General features: G+C 45.3%; 2 non-coding genes across 2 annotated transcripts; one reads left to right on the top strand and one right to left on the bottom strand.

Annotated features, from left to right (window-relative positions):
* Window positions 1–243: 243 nt before the first annotated feature.
* TRNAS-CGA (transfer RNA serine (anticodon CGA)) lies at window positions 244–325 on the top strand. Its single transcript has one exon. It is a non-coding gene; the product is annotated as a tRNA-Ser (tRNA).
* A 4151-nt stretch (window positions 326–4476) lies between these two features.
* On the bottom strand, window positions 4477–4558 carry TRNAS-UGA (transfer RNA serine (anticodon UGA)). Its single transcript has one exon. It is a non-coding gene; the product is annotated as a tRNA-Ser (tRNA).
* Window positions 4559–19801: the final 15243 nt, after the last annotated feature.

Here is a 19801-nt window from a genome sequence, read left to right as displayed (position 1 = left end):
AGCCTAAATTACATTCCTCTAAATTGATGCCTTCTTGGTGTTGAAATCTATTTTTAACTTTAATATTTAATTTAATATTGTAATAATTTTGTAAGGGTGGTCTTATCTTCTTATATGAAGATGTTAGATAAAGCGGATTTTCAGCCTCACTGGCAAGTAAACCATCAATCAAATCAATTCAGTTCTCTCCCTCTTATTCCTGTTCTCTCGGCTGTGCTTGATATGGCTCACAGTACCACGCGTGTTGCGGTGTCCGAGTGGTTAAGAAGTTGGACTCGAAATCCAATGGGTGCTACCCGCACAGGTTCGAATCCTGTCCGCAACGACGTTTTTTGCGCTGGTTCCCTTTTAACACGGCTGTAGCGAACTAAAATGCCAACAGAACGCGTACAGTGCAAAATGTGCAGTGACGCAACAGTACCAGGTTCTTTGAGCAGATACAAAGCATAGCAGTGCAGCATCCTCGAAGTGGTTTTCCTTTGTTTCCCCACTTATCCTTCAGGCAAATGCCGGAATGGTACCTTGTTTAAGACCACGGGCGCTTCCTTCCCTTTTCCTAGTCTATCCCTTCCAATCGAACCCGAGCCTCCACGGGTGGCAGCTAATCACACTAACCACAATACCAAAGAGGCGGACATGGATATCATTATTATTATTATTATTATTATTCAGGCCGCCTCTGTGGTGTAGTGGTTAGCGTGATTAGCTGCCACCCCCGGAGGCCCGGGTTCGATTCCCGGCTCTGCCACGAAATTTGAAAAGTGGTACGAGGGCTGGAACGGGGTCCACTCAGCCTCGGGAGGTCAAATGAGTAGAGGTGGGTTCGATTCCCACCTCAGCCATCCTGGAAGTGGTTTTCCGTGGTTTCCCACTTCTCCTCCAGGCGAATGCCGGGATGGTACCTAACTTAAGGCCACGGCCGCTTCCTTCCCTCTTCCTTGCCTATCCCTTCCAATCTTCCCATCCCTCCACATGGCCCCTGTTCAGCATAGCAGGTGAGGCCGCCTGGGCGAGGTACTGGTCACACTCCCCAGTTGTATCCCCCGACCAAGAGTCTGAAGCTCCAGGACACTGCCCTTGAGGCGGTAGAGGTAGGATCCCTCGCTAAGTCCGAGGGAAAAACCGAACCTGGAGGGTAAACAGATGATGATGATGATTATTATTCAGATAGACAGAGGAAACTGCAACAAATCGATTACATGAGAGACAGTTCCGAGTTAGACGTCCTGCAGTGTTCATGCCGCTAACTCTGAATCACTGCCATCTTAGTGGTATGAGGGCTGGAACGGGGTCCACTCAGCCTCGGGAGGTCAACTGAGTAGAGGTGGATTCAATTCCCACCTCAGCCATCCTCGAAGTGGTTTTCCGTGGTTTCCCACTTCACCTCCAGCGAATGCCGGGATGGTACCTAACTTAAGGCCACGGCCGCTTCCTTCCCTCATCCTTTCCTATCCCTTCCAATCTTCCCATCCCCCTACAAGGCCCCTGTTCACCATAGCAGGTGAGGCCGCCTGGGCGAGGTACTGGTCATCCTCCCCAGTTGTATCCCCCGACCAAGAGTCTGAAGCTCCAGGACACTGCCCTTGAGGCGGTAGAGGTGGGATCCCTCGCTGAGTCCGAGGGAAAAGCCGAACCTGGAGGGTAAACAGATGATGATGATCATGATGATGATGATTATTATTATTATAGGAATGCACTGCCGGAAAAGGTATATCTAAACACCAAAGAAAGGATTATGCTAGATTAACGAACGTTGGTAGGCTTGTTTATACATCTGTTAGATGACGTTATTTAAATTTCCTTTAAATCGCATTACGTGGCGCTAGTAGCGGTCCCATGACGTTGTACATCAGGTTTGCTTTAGATACGCGTTGTACTCTGCGAGAGCGATAGTTACCTGTGAGATTGGACGGAATCACTGTGAGTGGGTCGAGAAAACCTTCACGACAACGAAGAGACCTGTATCAACAACTTACTGCGGTTGAACGGGGCCGTATAATAGGACTACATGAAGGTAGATTTTTCTTCCGCGCTATTGGAGAACGACTTGGCAGGAATGTCTCCACTGTGCATGCGTGCTGGCAGCAGTGATCATGAGAAAGTACGCTCGCAAGAATTCCGGGCTCCGGACGACCCCGTGACACCACCGAGAGGGAGGACCGCGGTATTCGGCGTACGGCTGTGCGGTGAACTGCATCTGCAGCAGCAATTCAAGTGACAGTTGGCACCACAGTGACGCAACGAACTGTTCGAAATCGGTTACTTGAAGGAATTGAAGGAATGCGGCGCGCATTCCGCTTACCCCAAACCACCGCCTCTGTGACTTCAGCGGTGTCAAGCGAGAGCTCGTTGGAGGATGGAGTGGAGGTCCGTTGTGTTTTCCGATGAAAGCCGGTTCTGCCTTGGTGCCAGTGATGGCCGTGTGTTGGTTAGGAAGAGGCCAGGTGAGCACCTGCATCCCACCTCTCTGCGGCGTCAACACACTAGACCTACACCTGGAGACCTGGTCTAGGGAGCAATTTCTTATGACAGCAGGAGCACTCTCGTGGTTACCCTACACACCCTGACTGCAGATGTCTACGTTCGTCTGGTGATTCGACCTGTTGTGTTGCCATTCATGAACAGCATTCCCGGTGGTATTTTTCAACACCCCCATGCCACTGTTGTAGCGCAACGTGCTCTACAGAGTGTCGACATGTTGCCTTGGCCTGCTCGATGCTCGATCCCCGATCATCATGCGACGACAACACCAGCGCCATTCACCGTCACTGTATTGACCGACCAAGTGCAACAGGCATGATAATCCATTCCACAAGCTTACATCCGGCACCTGTATGATAGCATACCTGAATTCAACATTCAGGCGATTGCAATGGTTATTATTGGACCAGTCCGCCTCTGTGGTGTAGTGGTTGGCATGTTAGCTGCCACACCCGGAGGTCCGTGTTTGATTCCCGGCCCTGCCACGAAATTTTAAATGTATTACGAGGGCTGGAACGGGGTCCACTCAGCCTCGGGAGGTCAACTGAGTAGAGGCGGGGTTCGATTCCCATCTCAGCCATCCTAGAAGTGGTTTTCCGTAGTTTACCACTTCTCCTCAAGGCAAATGCCGGGATAGTACCTAACCTAAGCCATCGGACGTTTCCTTCCCTCTTCCTTCTCTATCCCTTCCAATCCTCCCATCGCCCTCAAGGCCCCTGTTCAGCATAGCAGGTGAGGCCTCCCAGGCGAGGTACTGTACCTCCTCCAAAGTTGTATCCCCCGACTCAAAGTCTCACGCTCCAGGACACTGCCCTTGAGGAGGTGGAGGTGGGATCCCTCGCTGTGTCTGAGGGAAAAATCATCCCTGGAGGGCAAACAGATTAAGAAAATAAATAAATAAATAAATAAATAAATAAATAAATAAATAAATAAATAAATAAATAAAGATTAATGGACCAGCATGATACATTTGCGACGGCTTTTCTCTCGCGGATATTAACCTGTAGTCGTATACCTTTAATCAATTAAATATGTTACCTCGACAAATATATTGCCAACATTTCCGTAATGTACATTCCTTATTTAATTGTAATTGGATGTTTTTTTCTACCAATGTATAAAACGCAAATCAACTTCTCTTCAGTGCTTGAAACTGAAGCACTCTGGAAATATTCAAAATTCCATTCTCTCGGAATTGGGTGGGAGTGTGCGTTTGTAATCTGCACCGGTCAAAATTCTCGCCCTCGCCTCCATGTACACTGCAAATGGATCAGATTGGTTGGGACACGTTTGTAGGATTGCCATCGCAGGGTTGGAATTGAAGTACACAAACTAGAGCAAATCCCCTTTAATGAGAAAAGGAATTGTCCGCCTCTGTGGTGTAGTGGTTAGTGTGATTAGCTGCCATCCCCGGAGGCTCCGGTTCGATTCCAGGTTCTGCCACGACATTTGAAATGTGGTACGAGTAGAGGTGGGTTCGATTCCCACCTCAGCCATCCTGGAAGTGGTTTTCCATGGTTTCCCACTTCTCCTCCAGGCAAATGCCGGGATGGTACCTAACTTAAGGCCACGGCCGTTTCCTTCCCTATTCCTTGTCTGTCCCTTGCAACTTCCCTTCCCCCTCCCACAAGGCCCCTGTTCAGCATAGCAGGTGAGGCCGCCTGGGCGAGGTACTGGTCATACTCCCCAGTTGTATCCCCCAACCCAGAGTCCGAAGCTCCAGGACACTGCCGTTGAGGCGAAAGAGGTGGGATCCCTCGCTCAGTCCGAGGGAAAAACCGACCCTGGAGGGTAAAGAGACGAAGAAGAGAAAAGGATTGCGATAATTTACCAAGGGAAACGCTCGATAAATTTCTTTGATATAATATAAGAAAAGTTTAACTAGACAATTGTTAGGGAATCTGCCACCTGGGCGCTAGTCTTAAATGCAGATCAATGACAATTGGTTGGAAAAATATTTCCTTGTAAGTAATAACGCTATCAGCTTAAAAACTTCGCTGCGGACAGGATTCGAACCTGTGCGGGTAAAACCCATTGGATTTCAAGTCCAACTCCTTAACCACTCGGACACCGCAGCACTTCCTCGCTATCGTCGCATCCACTGTAGTTCCTGTTTGATCGGATGATAAGAAGTTAGAGATTTGAAATGCGTAATGTCTGAACCAATTATCTTACGCTAGCAAACATTTCTGAATTGTTACAGTCTTTAAAATTCCTCCGTACATAGTTCTAGCAACTCATCTGTTTAAAAGCAATCATATAATCAAATAATTTAATGATCACTCCAATAACTGCAGGCGAAGGCTTACACTTTTGTTAATGAAAATCCACAGCCTGTCATTCCAGTCATTCGTCCGGGTCAAGAATGGAATGAAGCCCTATCTAGCGGCGAGGATAGGAATTGTGCTGCCTGTCGAACTTCTCTGGGGCAATGATTAATGACTGATAGGTGAAATGAAATAATATTGGAGTGTGTTGCTGGAATGAAATATGACAGGGAAAACTGGAGTACCCGGAGAAAATCTGTCTCGCCTGCTTTGTCCAGCAGAAATTTCACATGGAGTGACCGGGATTTGAACCACGGAATCTAGCGGTGAGAGGCCGGCGTGCTGCCACCTGAACCGCGGAGGCTATCACTTTATTTATTATTCTGATATATGTGATTTTCACCGGGCGAGTTGGCCGTGCGCGTAGAGGCGCGCGGCTGTGAGATAGTAGGTTCGAATCCCACTATCGGCAGCCCTGAAAATGGTTTTCCGTGGTTTCCCATTTTCACACCAGGCAAATGCCGGGGCTGTACCTTAATTAAGGCCACGGCCGCTTCCTTCCAACTCCTAAGCCTTTCCTATCCCATCGTCGCCATAAGACCTATCTGTGTCGGTGCGACGTAAAGCCCCTAGCAAAAAAAATATGTGATTTTCATCCTTAGTAATGTGATTGCATGCAGCTATGTTAGATTACTACGTGTCAAGTCAGAAAGTATACAGTTCCCGAACTTCCAAATATATTCAATAGATGGCAGAGCATTCCTATTAACTTACATTCTAATAACTTATGACACAACATGAAGCTTATCATCAAGAACTGCAGGATAAAAAAGCGAATATATGGATAGATTTTCTTATCTAACAGACGGCTTGATGACGTCGGAATGGATGAATTCTGACTACGACCTGTGTTGTGCCATACCATAACGCACTTCTTATTACATGTTCATGAAACCATTGGAAAGGGGAGGCAAAACAATATCGCTACGACAAGCATATCAAGACTAATTATCTGACATATTTATAACGATTATAGCGGAGCAGCACAGGTCCTCTAGTTATATTTAATCTACTACTACTAACGGTACAGTTCAGCGTGCATCGCTAATCCAACAAGTAGCCAGTTGGACTCACGCCACCGAGAGAGTATTACACTACCTTGCATTCTATGATAGGCTAGTAAGGAAGCGCTGTTGGAGGAGTTCATTAAGATAACACCAAAATATCATGTATTTAAGTATTTAAAATGAATTTCAATATAAATGTTTACTCACTTCTAAATATTTTTCGAGTTTGATTTGATGGAATCTGACGATGTTCATTCGAGAACGAAACATTTCATTCTATTTTTCATGTAATTGTTTCCTATTCAGATATACATTACTAATTAAAAGAATGACTAGTTAAAAGAAATTAATTCTACTTGTAGCAAAAAAACAATTGTGTACTAAGGTGTACACCCTATAGAAAAACAACCATTTTTATCTCATTGACAATCAGCTTGTATATATAAATATCATTTTAGCTTTATCATGTATATTTCTTGAACTATTATTGTGATATTACTGTGGGAGTCATGATCAATGTATTTTGTCTTTGTGTAATTTGTTCTTGGCTGATGATGACATGGAATCTTGTCGAAACCGGTACCAGATGTACAAAAAAACGTGATGATTTAACAAAAATGTAAAATTTTTACGTAATATATAGTATTGAAAAGATGGATATTATCTTTTTCTTTCTTTATTGTGAATCTTGATTCAATACGGAACCTGAAGAATGAAATTCTTAACGTTAAATAACTTATAATGTTCCCTAAAAGGGGCTTTGGTAGCCAAACATTGCATGTTTTATGTGTGTTATTAATAGTTGTGAATTGCTGCAACATCAGGTGCATTCCTAAACCTGATAATGCTTTAGCTCTGCCTTGCGCATACAAAAGTCATCTCCTTAGCTTCTGTCATAGAATAATGTACCATTGTGTACGGTTTTATGCTATTTTCCCGCTGGTTTATTTATAATATTCTTCATCCACTTCCACAGAGCTGTACTACTCTCGCTCGACGGCTTGTATTACCAAGAGTTAATTCCCTTCCCTGCAAACTTCCATATAACTGTAATTATAGACAGAACTTTACGGTAGTTGAATGTTCAAGGAGAAGTAATACACCAACTCCGTTCATGTTCTGTAGAGAAGATTTGTTTACTTGTCAGAGTAATTTATATACAGCCCTAACAAAGCTGTAAGGCCGCCTAAAATGGGATGGTCTAATTCGTTTGATCATTTGTTTTCATAGACTATCACTATACTAGGGCCTTTTCTTTTCGTGTCAGAGCGTTGATGCAGTATGAAAATTGCAAATACACAGAAATGCGAATGTACATAAACAATACTAATACTAAAGTTTACAGCCCTAAGGTTGGTTGGCAGCAGATCTCCAAAAATTACCGTTTTGCGCCATTCTCTTCAGTTCTACATAATTTTGGCATCCCAAATCTTCCATCAGTTGACCAATATATTCCAGGCTAGGCCTTCCCCTATAATTTCTTCCTTACACAGAGCCCTCAAGGATGAAGGCTAGTAAACTCTCATGTCTGATTGTATGTCCAATCTATGTATTTCTTCTTTTCTCCATATTCATTGACATGCTCAGGGTTTCTCCAACTCTTTCCATTACTTCCTCATCAGTAACATGAACATTTCATACACGTTACATTACACAAAACATATGGCACTTTACAGGCGAAGGGCGCATTATATTGTTTAACACTTTATTTTTTTCCTACCCATAAGTACATCAGACATCAGTTGTTACCTCTACCTTCTCAACATAATCTCCTTGTAACTGTATGCACTTTTGCCGTCGATGTGTTAGTCTCTCCAGACCTTCCTGAAACCATTCTTTTGGAGTACTGCGTGTCCAGTTCTGAAAAATCCTCGAAACGGCGACCACGCAGAGGTTTCATCATGTTCACGAGCAGGTGATAATAACTTTGTGCCAAGTCGGGAGAGTATGGTGGGTGTGGCAGCACCGTGAATCCCATTTGATTAATGGTGAGGACATTTGCCCTTTCGCTCTGCTATTCCGCAGCTGAATACGCATGCCCGGTGTGGTACTAATCTTGCCATGCCAAAGCAGTTGATGTAGCACTCAACGAAACCTGCCGCATTATTACTGGATGTTTGAGACCTACACCTTTGGAAAAAATGTATTGCCTTGCAGGGATAGCACCTCCTGATATCCGCCGCGAAGTGGCAGCCAAGAAAAAAAAGAGAAGGGTGTTGACATCGGAAGCCCACCCTTTATTTGGATATGAGCCATCACGCCAGCGGCTTAAGTCTAGAAAAAGCTTCTTGAGAGTAACCGAAACACTTGCAGGAACAGTGCAGCAAGCAAGAATTCAAGAATGGTGCGTCAGGAGTCAACATACGAGGATCAGTCAATGGATGACCCCAAAAGAGGAACACCCTCCTGGCCATGTCACAGATTGGGTGAATTGGAGAGCACTGAATAGACTGCGCTCTGGTGTTACGCGGTGCAGGGCAAACCAGAAGAAATGGGGTTTGGAAGTGGACAGTACCTTGTGTGTATGTGGAGAAGAGTAGACCACAGCCCATTTGTTGCAATGTAGTTCATGCCCATTCAACTGCACAACAGAAGACCTGGTTAAGGGGAAGCCAAATGCACTTGATGCTGCAAGATTTTGGTCTCACATAGTTTAACGTGGCTCTTCGTCATTGAAGTATTTATATTGTTTTATGTTTTTTTTCCTTATATTTAATTTTAAACTTATGTATGCTTCTGACACGATATAAATAAATGGCAGCGGTGGTCTCTCGGCTAGCGTGGGGCCGGGCATTGTCATGTTGCAGAAGCACACCTTTAGCCCATTTTCTTGGACGTTTAGTTTGAATGGCTCGACACAAGCGCTTAAGGGTTGCCACGTATGCTGCACTGTTAATCGTGGCCCCAACTTCTAGCCAGTCAATGAGGACGATACCCTTTGTGTCCCAGAACATTGTCGCCATTCGCTTGCCGACTGATGGCACTGTTGGACATTTCTTTGGCGGTGGACTGCCCCTATGCTTTCGTTGCATCGATTGTTGTTTCGTTTGTGGCTCATGGTAATGGAGCCATATCTCCTCACCAGTCACAAGCCTAGCCATGAAGTCGGCTTGATCTTGATCATGGCGTTGCAAAAGTTCTCTGAACACGTCCACACACCTCTGTTTTTTGTCTGCAGACAAGAGTCTACGCACCCACGTCAATGACGCCTTCCCCAACTGTGAGTGGCCGTGCACGATCCGCTGCAGGGTGTTTCGGCTAATTCCCGTGGCTGCCTCCATTTCCGTAAATGTGATGCATTTGTTTCCTTGGATGGCCTATTCAACCACGGCATTGTTGGCTGGTGTTGACACTGTCACATTCCTTCCAGAACTGGTTCCCTTGTCCACCGATTTGCGCCCTGTTTTCCAACCTTCCACACTTCCAGCCAGTTGTAAACTGTTTTCCGTGACGGCGCATGTTCTTCACAGCTGCTCCCAAGCGCCGATGAATTTCTTCTGGGGTCACGCCTTCTTTCCATAGGAATCAATTCTTTTAGCGTTGTCCCTGACGGTTGCTTTCCATGCTGTCTGCTCCTACGCTGACAGTGTTGTTATGAAATGGCTATGACGAGTGCATTCGTTGGCCTTGTGCGTGTGCTGCTACCAAACGGTGGAACAGGTCACTAGTTACACGTCATCACCTTCAGAAGTGAAATGTGAACCATACCCGGACGTACAAAAAAATAAAGTGTAAAACAATATAGTACGCCCCTCGTATATTTCGTGCGGTCACGCTCAGTCCATCCAATAATTCCTTCTTTGATCGCTTGAACGAGGTTTGAAGTGTATGTTGGACAAGGCATAGTTGACAGTTATACATGTATGGGGTAGTACATTTTTCCCTGCAATCACAAAGTTCTGTCTGTTTTCCTAAATACCTCCCATTTCTTCCAACACCACTCCTCAAACGATTAAGTGACCTCCAAGTAGCCCAGCTGAGGTGGAGGAGGTGGAGATTCATGAGGTACCATCCACTCTGAAAGGTGTTGGGTGTTCTACTTCGCCCCAGGTCTTCGAGTCCTATTGCTGGTGATTTGTTTAAAGCGGTAGAGACGTTGAAGAAGCACTTTCTTGATTTTAATAATTTAGGAGGCTGTCAAAGTCCAAATAGCGGGTGGCTTCCGTAGTTCTCCAGCTTTGTCCTCTCATATCTAGCCGCCAGTTCCCTCCGAATATCAGGGGAGCGATCCCAGCCAGACAGTAAAGCTTCTCACGATGGGTTGGTTGCTTTTGCGCATCTTGTAACTACTCTATAGGTTTCAATGAAAGCTGCATCCACCAGGCTTGTATGAGCCGAATTGAACCGCATAGGGGTTGCGTATTCTGCCGCAGAGAAACAGAGAGCCAAAGCAGCGCCCATGGGAATTTGAATGTGACATTTGAGCGGCGAACAGAGAAACTACAGGTGTGCTGCGTTGCCATAGTTACTACCGACTGAGTATTTAATAAAACATGTAGGACTAACTGAATTCAGTACGATTTGAACCGTTCCTAAGCGTATGCTAATAGTTTCAGCATTTACGTGAGAGTACGTCATTGCCACTAATCAGTAACAAAATAATCAGCTGCTGATAACAACATCAACAAAGACGTAGTATATAAAAACTTGCAGTAATGGCATAAGTTACATCCATCAGTAAGTCAGTCTCTCATAAGGAAGTTATAACATAATATACTGTATTAATAGTTAAACGAGGGCTTTAAATAGATTAGTGGCAACATAGTCAAGACATATGCAGGAGATCGGGCATGTGCAAATAGGATTTGCGTGCGGTCAGTTGGCGCTGTTGTCGATGTGTAGTGCGCATTTGACGGGCATCCAACTGGGCATGTTATTGCTGTGTGGCGTTGAAGTGAAGAGTGCCGATTTCACCGCTCTAAAGCATGTTTTCAAAAGGTGATCAGTACAGCCCGGATTTTTATGCATTAATAGGTTAGAATGCAAACTTCCTGAAGCGAGTAACAAGTATAGACTACCTTCACAACGACTATGCTACGGGGTTTGCATAAACATTAGAGGTACGGCCCATCAGAACCCCTGTAATTTATGTTACTCTTGCTACATTATGGAAGAGCGGGTGGCCGACACTTCCTACTAACCAAATTAGTTTGCAATCTAACCTGTTACTGCATAAAAATCCGGGCTTTAGTGATCAGCGTTCGTGGATTAAAACCGAGGCTGCCCGTGGCAAAAATGCATCAGGATGTTATCGAGGATTACGTGAAGCCTGCGGCGAGTATGCATTACCGTATAGGACGGTTGTAGGTTTCGTCCGGGTCGGAATGAGACTGCGTATTTGCATCGCACAGGTCGGTCATCCTTTTCTCAAGAGCAGTTTGACATGGTGAGTGGTCTTGTTTTCGTAGACCATCGATGGCCTGTTCTGACGTCTCAGCGCAGTAGGGCGCTCCATTGTTGTCATTAACAGAGAACGTATTGCCAACGGTCCTCAACGGCTTCCCGACATTTGGCAAAAGAATTTGTGGCTGACTACACCGCAGGAATGTAATGCAATTGTACTTGTTAGTTCATTGGATATTGTATTCTATCAATATGGCCCCTACTTTATTTAACGCCAGTTGTTAACGGTAGACTTCCGGATTTAACATTAAAACTATATCCCACACATATGATCAGACATGCTTCTGCGTTCTATCAGACACCTTTATCCTATTCATTGAATTAAATTTTATTGCTGCATCACAGGGAATCACAGTCCAAGGAGAGGAAATCAAAACCTTGAGACTTGCCGATGATATTGTTATTTTATCTGAGACTGCAGAAGATCTCGAGAAGTTGCTGAATGGTATGGATGAAGTCTTGGGTAAGGAGTACAAGATGAAAATAAATAAGTCCAAAACAAAAGTAATGGAGTGCAGTCGAACGAAGGCAGGTGATGTAGGAAATATTAGATTAGGAAGTGAAGTCTTAAGGAAGTAGATGAATATTGTTACTTGGGTAGTAAATTAACTAACGATGGCAGAAGTAAGGAGGACATAAAATGCAGACTAGCACAAGCAAGGAAGAGCTTTCTTAAGAAAAGAAATTGGCTCACTTCATTGATATCGGAATTAGAAAGATGTTTTTGAAGACTTTCGTGTGGAGCGTGGCATTGTATGGAAGTGAAACATGGACGATAACTAGCTCGATAGCTGCAGTCGCTTAAGTGCGGCCAGTATCCAGTAATCGGGAGATAGTGGGTTCGAGTCCCACTGTCGGCAGCCCTGAAGATGGTTTTCCGTGGTTTCCCATTTTCACACCAGGCAAATGCCGGGGCTGTACTTTAATTAAGGCCACGGCCGCTTCCTTCCCATTCCTAGGCCTTTCCTATCCCATCGTCGCCATAAGACCTATCTGTGTCGGTGCGACGTAAAGCAACTTGCAAAAAAAGAAAAGAGAATAGAAGCTTTTGAAATGTGGTGTTACAGAAGAATGCTGAAGGTGAGATGGATAGATCGAATCACGAATGAAGAGATACTGAATCGAATTGGAGAGAGGAGATCGATTTGGCTAAATTTGACGAGAAGGAGAGATAGAATGATAGGACACATCTTAAGACACTCAGGACTTGTGCAGTTGGTTTTTGAAGGAAATGTAGGTGGTAAGAACAGTAGGGGTAGACCAAGGCATGAATATGACAAGCATATTAGAGCAGATGTAGGATGCAATAGTTACGTAGAAATGAAAAGGTTAGCACAGGATAGGGTGGCATGGAGAGCTGCATCAAACCAGTCTATGGACTGATGACTCAAACAACAACAACAACAGCTTCTTTTCTTTTATATCTGTCCTCTATCTTTTATCCCTAAAACATTTCATCTTTTCTGACTCATTATGGACCGTGTGGAAGCATAGACGCTTATATGTCCCTCTCCCACGTCATACGACACCCACTGCGAAATTGCGGCTGCTGGGGAAATATACTCTTACCATCTGGTGGTCTATGAGGCAGGGAATGTGATAATACAGCCTGACAAGTGTGTTGAGGGAAGGATTATATTATTGTATTACGTGTTCGAACCCACTATCTCCCGGATGCAAGCTTACAGCTGTGCACCCCTAACCGCACAGCCAACTCTCTCGGTAACAGTTATAGATTAACTAGGATATTTATTCCCCCTGTGGGTGGGGGCGGTAGAATAACACCCACGGTATCCCCTGCCTGTCGTAAGAGGCGACTAAAAGGGGCCCCGGGGGCTCTGAACTTTGGAACGTGGGTTGGCGACCACGGGGCCCTTAGCTGAGTCCTGGCATTGCTTCCACTTACTTGTGCCAGGCTCCTCACTTTCATCTATCCTATCCGACCTCTCTTGGTCGACTCTTGTTCTTTTCCGACCCCGACGCTATTAGGTTTGCGAGGGCTAGGGAGTCTTTCATTTTCACGCCCTTCGTGGCCCTTGTCTTACTTTGGTCGATATCTTCATTTTTCGAAGTGTCGGAACCCTTCAATTTTTTCCCTCTGATTAGTGTTATATAGAGGATGGTTGCCTAGTTGTACTTCCTCTTAAAACAATAATCACCACCACCACTAACAAGGAAACATCGGCAATGGGTCGCCGATCGCGATGAAACTTGGAAAACACATTGAGGTACACGTAAAAACGATGTCGGCATCAACTTTGGGTGCCAACAATCATTAGGGCGTTAACTACGGGGCCTAAAAGTTGCGAGATTGCAAATTCCGCTCGATCAGCGATGAATATCTGCTGGCCAATGCTAAGCTGACACACTGCGTACTTGGAGACACGCCTCTGCAATGTCAGTATACCAAATGTTATTGACCTAGACCTCCCACATGTTTCGTATTTTACAATGTTTTTATATACCGGCATGTGTATAGTCTTTTTATATCACTTCTAACAAATTACAGTGTATAGCACAATACAACAGCCATTAATTGCTGTAAAAGTGTGCTTTGACGAGGCACTTGGTTTAACGCAGCGAGAATTCGTACGAACAAAGATTAAACTAATCAGTGTCATGCGTACTTACAGCGTATTCGCTGTCTGTCAGAATGCTAAGATGCGCGCCTCTTACAAATTCATATATCATGTGTCCCCTTCCCCTAAACTCGATGCTCACCTGCTGTTCATTGAAACCAGTGACTAGTATCAGAGATATGGAAACCATTGAAGAGAATTAGCACTCACATTCGCCCGGAGTCGAAACATTCAGCCAACCAGCGGAACAGGCGCGGTTCTCAAACATATAGACCAATCAAGACCGCCGGAGTCGCTCTTGGACGAATCCAGCTGAGTGCAGGTGATACGGAACACTGTTATTTCGGAACAGGATGCTACTAGACCAATTCCGCTGGAGTGCAGGTGATGTGTAACACTGTTATTTCGGAACAGGATGCTGCTAGACCAATCTCGCTGGAGTGCAGGTGATGCGGAACACTGTTATTTCGGAACAGGATGCTACTAGACCAATTCCGCTGGAGTGCAGGTGATGTGGAACACTGTTATTTCGGAACAGGATGCTGCTAGACCAATCTCGCTGGAGTGCAGGTGGTGTGAAACACTGTTATTTCGGAACAGGATGTTTAGACCAATTCCGCTGGAGAGCAGGCGATGCGGAACACTGTAGTTTCGGAACAGGATCTTTAGACCAATTCCGTTGGAGAGCAGGCGATACGGAACACTGTAGTTTCGGAACAGGATGTTTAGACAAATTCCGCTGGAGAGCAGGCGATACGGAACACTGTAGTTTCGGAACACGATGCTGCTAGACCAATTCCGCTGGAGTGCAGGCGACGTGAAACACTGTTATTTCTGAACAGGATGCTGCCAGACCAATTCCTCTGGAGTGCCGGCGATACGGAACACTGTTGTTTCGGAACAGGATGTTTAGACCAATTCCGCTGGAGAGCAGGCGATACGGAACACTGTTGTTTCGGAACAGGATGTTTAGACCAATTCCGCTGGAGAGCAGGCGATACGGAACACTGTTTCGGAACAGGATGTTTAGACCAATTCCGCTGGAGAGCAGGCGATACGGAACACTGTTTCGGAACAGGATGTTTAGACCAATTCCGCTGGAGAGCAGGCGATACGGAACACTGTTGTTTCGGAACAGGATGTTTAGACCAATTCCGCTAGAGAGCAGGCGATACGGAACACTGTTGTTTCGGAACAGGATGTTTAGACCAATTCTGCTGGAGAGCAGGCGATACGGAACACTGTTGTTTCGGAACAGGATGTTTAGACCAATTCCGCTGGAGTGCAGGTGATACGGAACACTGTTGTTTCGGAACAGGATGTTTAGACCAGTTCCGCTGGAGTGCAGGCGATACGGAACACTGTTACTTCGGAACACGATGTTTAGACCAATCTCGCTGGAGTGCAGGCGACACAGGACACTGTTGTTTCGGAACAGGATGTTTAGACCAATTCCGCTGGAGAGCAGGCGATACGGAACACTGTTGTTTCGGAACAGGATGTTTAGACCAGTTCCGCTGGAGTGCAGGCGATACGGAACACTGTTATTTCGGAACACGATGTTCCGACGACTGTTCATTTAAAAGTCAGTTCCGAGTCCGGAACAGTTCCAAAATATCTGTTGTGTTACTTTTTTTCCCATCTGTAGTCTGCTCAAAAGGTGGCTCGGAGTAAAGTCAAATTATACGATTCAAAGCGCACGGTAGATATTTATTCCCTCCCGGTTTATGTTAATTCCTTTAACAACTTCATAATTATAATAAAAATATAGAGTGATATAATAAAAACGTAACTTAATGTATTTCACACAAAGTTTATTAAATGAGGAGAGAGTTGTTGTAGGGAATTGTGTCGTGCTTCGTCTCTTGACGAGCAGCGTTCTAGTCGAAGTTGAGAGCTAGAAAACAGGAAATTGCTTAAGCATATCAGAATGTCACATCCATCATGTCTTGTGCTGGTGTTGAAAGCCTGTCTGCCCCATCGATTACGAAAAGACAGCCCAGACAGCTGCTCTTTTCATCTTCATCAGCTTCAGTGATGGGCTACACTACTAGTTACATGTCAGGGAGAGGCGGCATCTCAGCATCAACATGCAAACTTCTTCGGAAACAACGAGAAAATGAAAGTCCGGACACTGTTTTTATTATTATTATTATCATCATCATCATCAAATGGAATACAACATGTCCCTAAATTCAGGAGCGGGATGGAACTTTATTTACTTAGTAGCAGTAGTACCCGTCGTTGACTAGTTATCTGACTCCCAGTGGCGAATGCTGGGATCAAGACATGGGCTTCCACTAGACTGCCCTGGCCTCTGCCACTGCCAATACTCAACACCTGATCGGTGTAGATGATAGCCTAAGGTTTGGCAAATTAAAGTCCGGCTTACCGGGCGAGTTGGCCGTGCAGTTAGGAGCGCGCAGCTGTGAACTCGCATCCGGGGGATAGTGGTTTCGAACCCCACTGTCGGCAGCCCTGAAGACGGTTTTCCGTGGTTTCCCATTTTCGCACCAGACAAATGCTGGGGCTGTACCTTAACTAAGGCCACGGCCGGTTCCTTCCCATTCCTAGGCCTTTCCTGTCCCATCGTCGCCATACCGCCTATGTGTGTCGGTGCGACTTAAAGCAACAAGCAAAAAAAGTCCGGCTTTGTGGCGAAATGGATAGAATGCTTGCCTTTGGTCCGATGGCCCGGTTCTAGTTTCATAATAAACTTCTCATACTGTTAATTCCCCCGGCTTGGGGACTGGGTGTTTATGATGTCTTCGCCATTCATTTTATCCTCATTAGGTCACCACCAACCCTATACAGATGAGATGCCATGCACCATTATTATTATTATTATTATTATTATTATTATTGATAATCCACAGCCTGTTTCCGGTCATTCGACTGGGTCAGGAATGGAATGAATGAAGCCCCCATCTAACGGCGAGGATAGGAATTGTGCCGGCTGCCGAAGCCAGTCGCACTCCTCTTGAATGAGAAATGAAATGAAATGATATTGGAGAGTGTTGCTGGAATGAAAGATGACAGGGAAAACCGGAGTACCCGGAGAAAAACATGGCCCGCCTCCGCTTTGTCCAGAACAAATCTCACATGGAGAGACCGGGATTTGAACCACGGAACCCAGCGGTGAGTGTCCGGCGTGCTGCCGCCTGAGCCACGGAGGCTATTATTATTATTATTATTATTATTATTATTATTATTATTCATAAATACAATTTTGAATTTAACAGCTGTCTTACCCACCGTTCCTGGTTAATTGCCTTCCTCGGGAGATCAGTGGTGGTGTCCGACCCACGATCACGGGTTCGATTCCAATCATCGAAAGAGAACAGTGAATCTGAAAGATTGCATCTCATATTTTGCAGACCTACCTATAAAAGGAAAACTATATTACTCCTGTAACAGCAGCCCTGCAGTGTCTTCCTACAAGAGTGTACAAGTAAACGGGAGTGAAATGCCAGCACTCTGTTAGCTATATAGGTAAGACACAAGTGTGAGGTGAGGAAGTATATACGATGAGGAACGCATGGTTGATAGTTAGCAGTGGCGATCTGACGGACCGAAGCCTAGCGCACCTATTCCGCCGGTATCCGCTCCTACCCGATACATAGCAGCAAGCCGCGCTAGGTGAGTCTAGGGGAGAGGGACGAGAGTCTAGGCTGCAATACAGAAGAACCTCGTTTATCCGGATTAAGCGGGACCGGATTATCGAAAATTTGTACAAAAAATATAAGAACACTTTCCTTACATTTAACGACTCTGTTTTATGCGCTAAAATAATGGGTAAGCCTTTTCTGTTTTGCAGATGTATAGCGTTTGCGCGCAGCACGACCACGAAGACGTTTTACTAACATCAGTTCTGGCGGTGTGGTTTCAGTCTGGGATTCTAAATAGTCCATCAGTTTGTCCAGCTGCATTGTTGCATCTCCATGAGTCACTGTTTCTTCTGATGGAGCGCAGGTTTCATTTTCGAATTCACCATCACTCTCGTCATTACCTGCCGAGGGACAAGAGGCAATAATTTATTCATCTGTCATTATGCCGTAGCCTGAATTACTGTCATTTTTCAACCAGTCATTTACGTCGTTCATATCTACGTCCGAGCATCCGGGAATGCGTGCAAATGTGTCAAGGAACTCAGAAGAGCCTAGAGTTTCCCATTCTCAATTTCAGATGAATGCCGGGACGGTACCTTTGATAGACCGCGGCCGAGATGATGGACCTGGTATGGAGGGACTGAGGATGACTACTGCGGTGATCTTCACTTTGGGGGTTGAGTTTCCGGGTTATCCGATGGAATTTGGAGATGCCGTGGTACCGCAATTTAGTCCCGCAGGAGTTCGGTAAATATACCGACACGAGGCTGGCGAATTTCAACATTTTCAAATACTTCCGGACTGAGCGAGGATCGAACCTACTATCTAGGAGTCAGAAGGCCAGCGCTCTACCGTCTGAGCTACTCAGCCTGGTAGAATTGTAAGCTCACCGGACAAAAATTTAGCCTGTACAGATGGCGCACGAAACGAGTCCCGTGCCCAAACGCACGCGCACTGCCTGTATATGAGCATAAGGTAGTAGCAATTAGTGAGACATAGATGTTTCAAGTGGACAGTTACGTCAACATATGTAAATGTAAATGGCAAAAAGGGGCGATCGTGTTTGGCCGTGCCCATGGCCATGCGGTGCTTGAATTTTCTGTATTTGTTGGTGTTTCGCAGCGGATTCTTCAACGAGTCTGCAAGCAGTAGTGTATGACACGTGGCCACGAAACATGACGTCAGAATTGTGGTCAGGCAGAGCTCCTGACCGAGAGGGACCGGAGACGCGTTTTACGGCTTGTGAATCAAAATCGCTTCCAAACCTGACAGGAATTGCTGCAGTCAGTAAATGAATGTCCATCTCAATCTGTTAGCGATAGAACATTGCTATGGGAACTACATGCAATTAACATTTGGAGTCTGTCATCTCGCAGGAGGCCATTGCTCACACAGGCACTCAAATCCCCATCGAACGTTGACAGTAGCTGACTGGCAGAACGTAATGTGGTCTGAACAATCGCATTTTTGCCTGTATTCCAATGACGAACGTCGTCGAATGCTCCAAAGGCTCAATGAAGCAATGGGCGTGTGCGAGGTCAGGTTCAAGCCAGAGGTGGGTCTGTGATGTTTCGAGGGTGCTTTTCGTATCGCAGATTGGGCCCACTAACTGAAGTGACCACTAACATACACGAACCAGCATGTTCATTTAAACATTCTGGATTATCAGGTGTTGCCTTTCAGTCTACATCTTCATGATGAGTATGCTACTGATACCCAAATTTTTCAGGATGATAACAGCGAACTTCATCGGACTGGGCGCATACGTGATTGGTTTTATGAACACTCCCCTACCCTATTATATCTCGATTGGCCTGAAAAATCACCTGACTTGAACCCCATTGAAAATCTGTGCGACATGTTGGAACAGCGGGTAAAACGCCGACATCAGCATCTCCGCAATTTGGTAGAATTGTCCGATCAAATCCTCAGCGATTGGCCTAACGTGGACAATCCCCATCTTACCTGTATGTACGATTTCATAGCATTTCTGAACACCATGATGAAAACACCAGAGCGCTGAGCTCGAAATTGTTCGCTATTCTTAGGCACAAATCCTCAGCCTACAACAATTCCTTCACTGTTGTGGCCAGCCGTGAATAGAACTTCCTTCAGCAGGAGGTCAGAGGGATTAAAACCTAGGAAGATTTAAAAGTATGTGCTCAGAATATCTGTATGAAACAAGCTCGTGGTGCGACAGATTTCTTCTTCTTCTCCTTCTCACCCTGGCCTTTCTTCTTCTTCTTCTTTTTCTTCTTCTATCATTCATCAATAGTGTTAGATAGTCCTCAGCTGTGGTTCCCTGCATTGTTAACCTTGTCCCGATCCACATTTCGTAATGTTTTTCGCCGACAATAAACACGAAAACTGTAACATTCTTTAGTGTGATATATTTC

The sequence above is a fragment of the Anabrus simplex genome, chromosome X (assembly GCF_040414725.1).
Source record: "Anabrus simplex isolate iqAnaSimp1 chromosome X, ASM4041472v1, whole genome shotgun sequence".
In the NCBI taxonomy this organism is placed as follows: domain Eukaryota; kingdom Metazoa; phylum Arthropoda; class Insecta; order Orthoptera; family Tettigoniidae; genus Anabrus; species Anabrus simplex.
The sequence above is the reverse complement of the archived record's forward strand: the minus strand, read 5'-3'. Positions and strand labels throughout refer to the sequence as shown.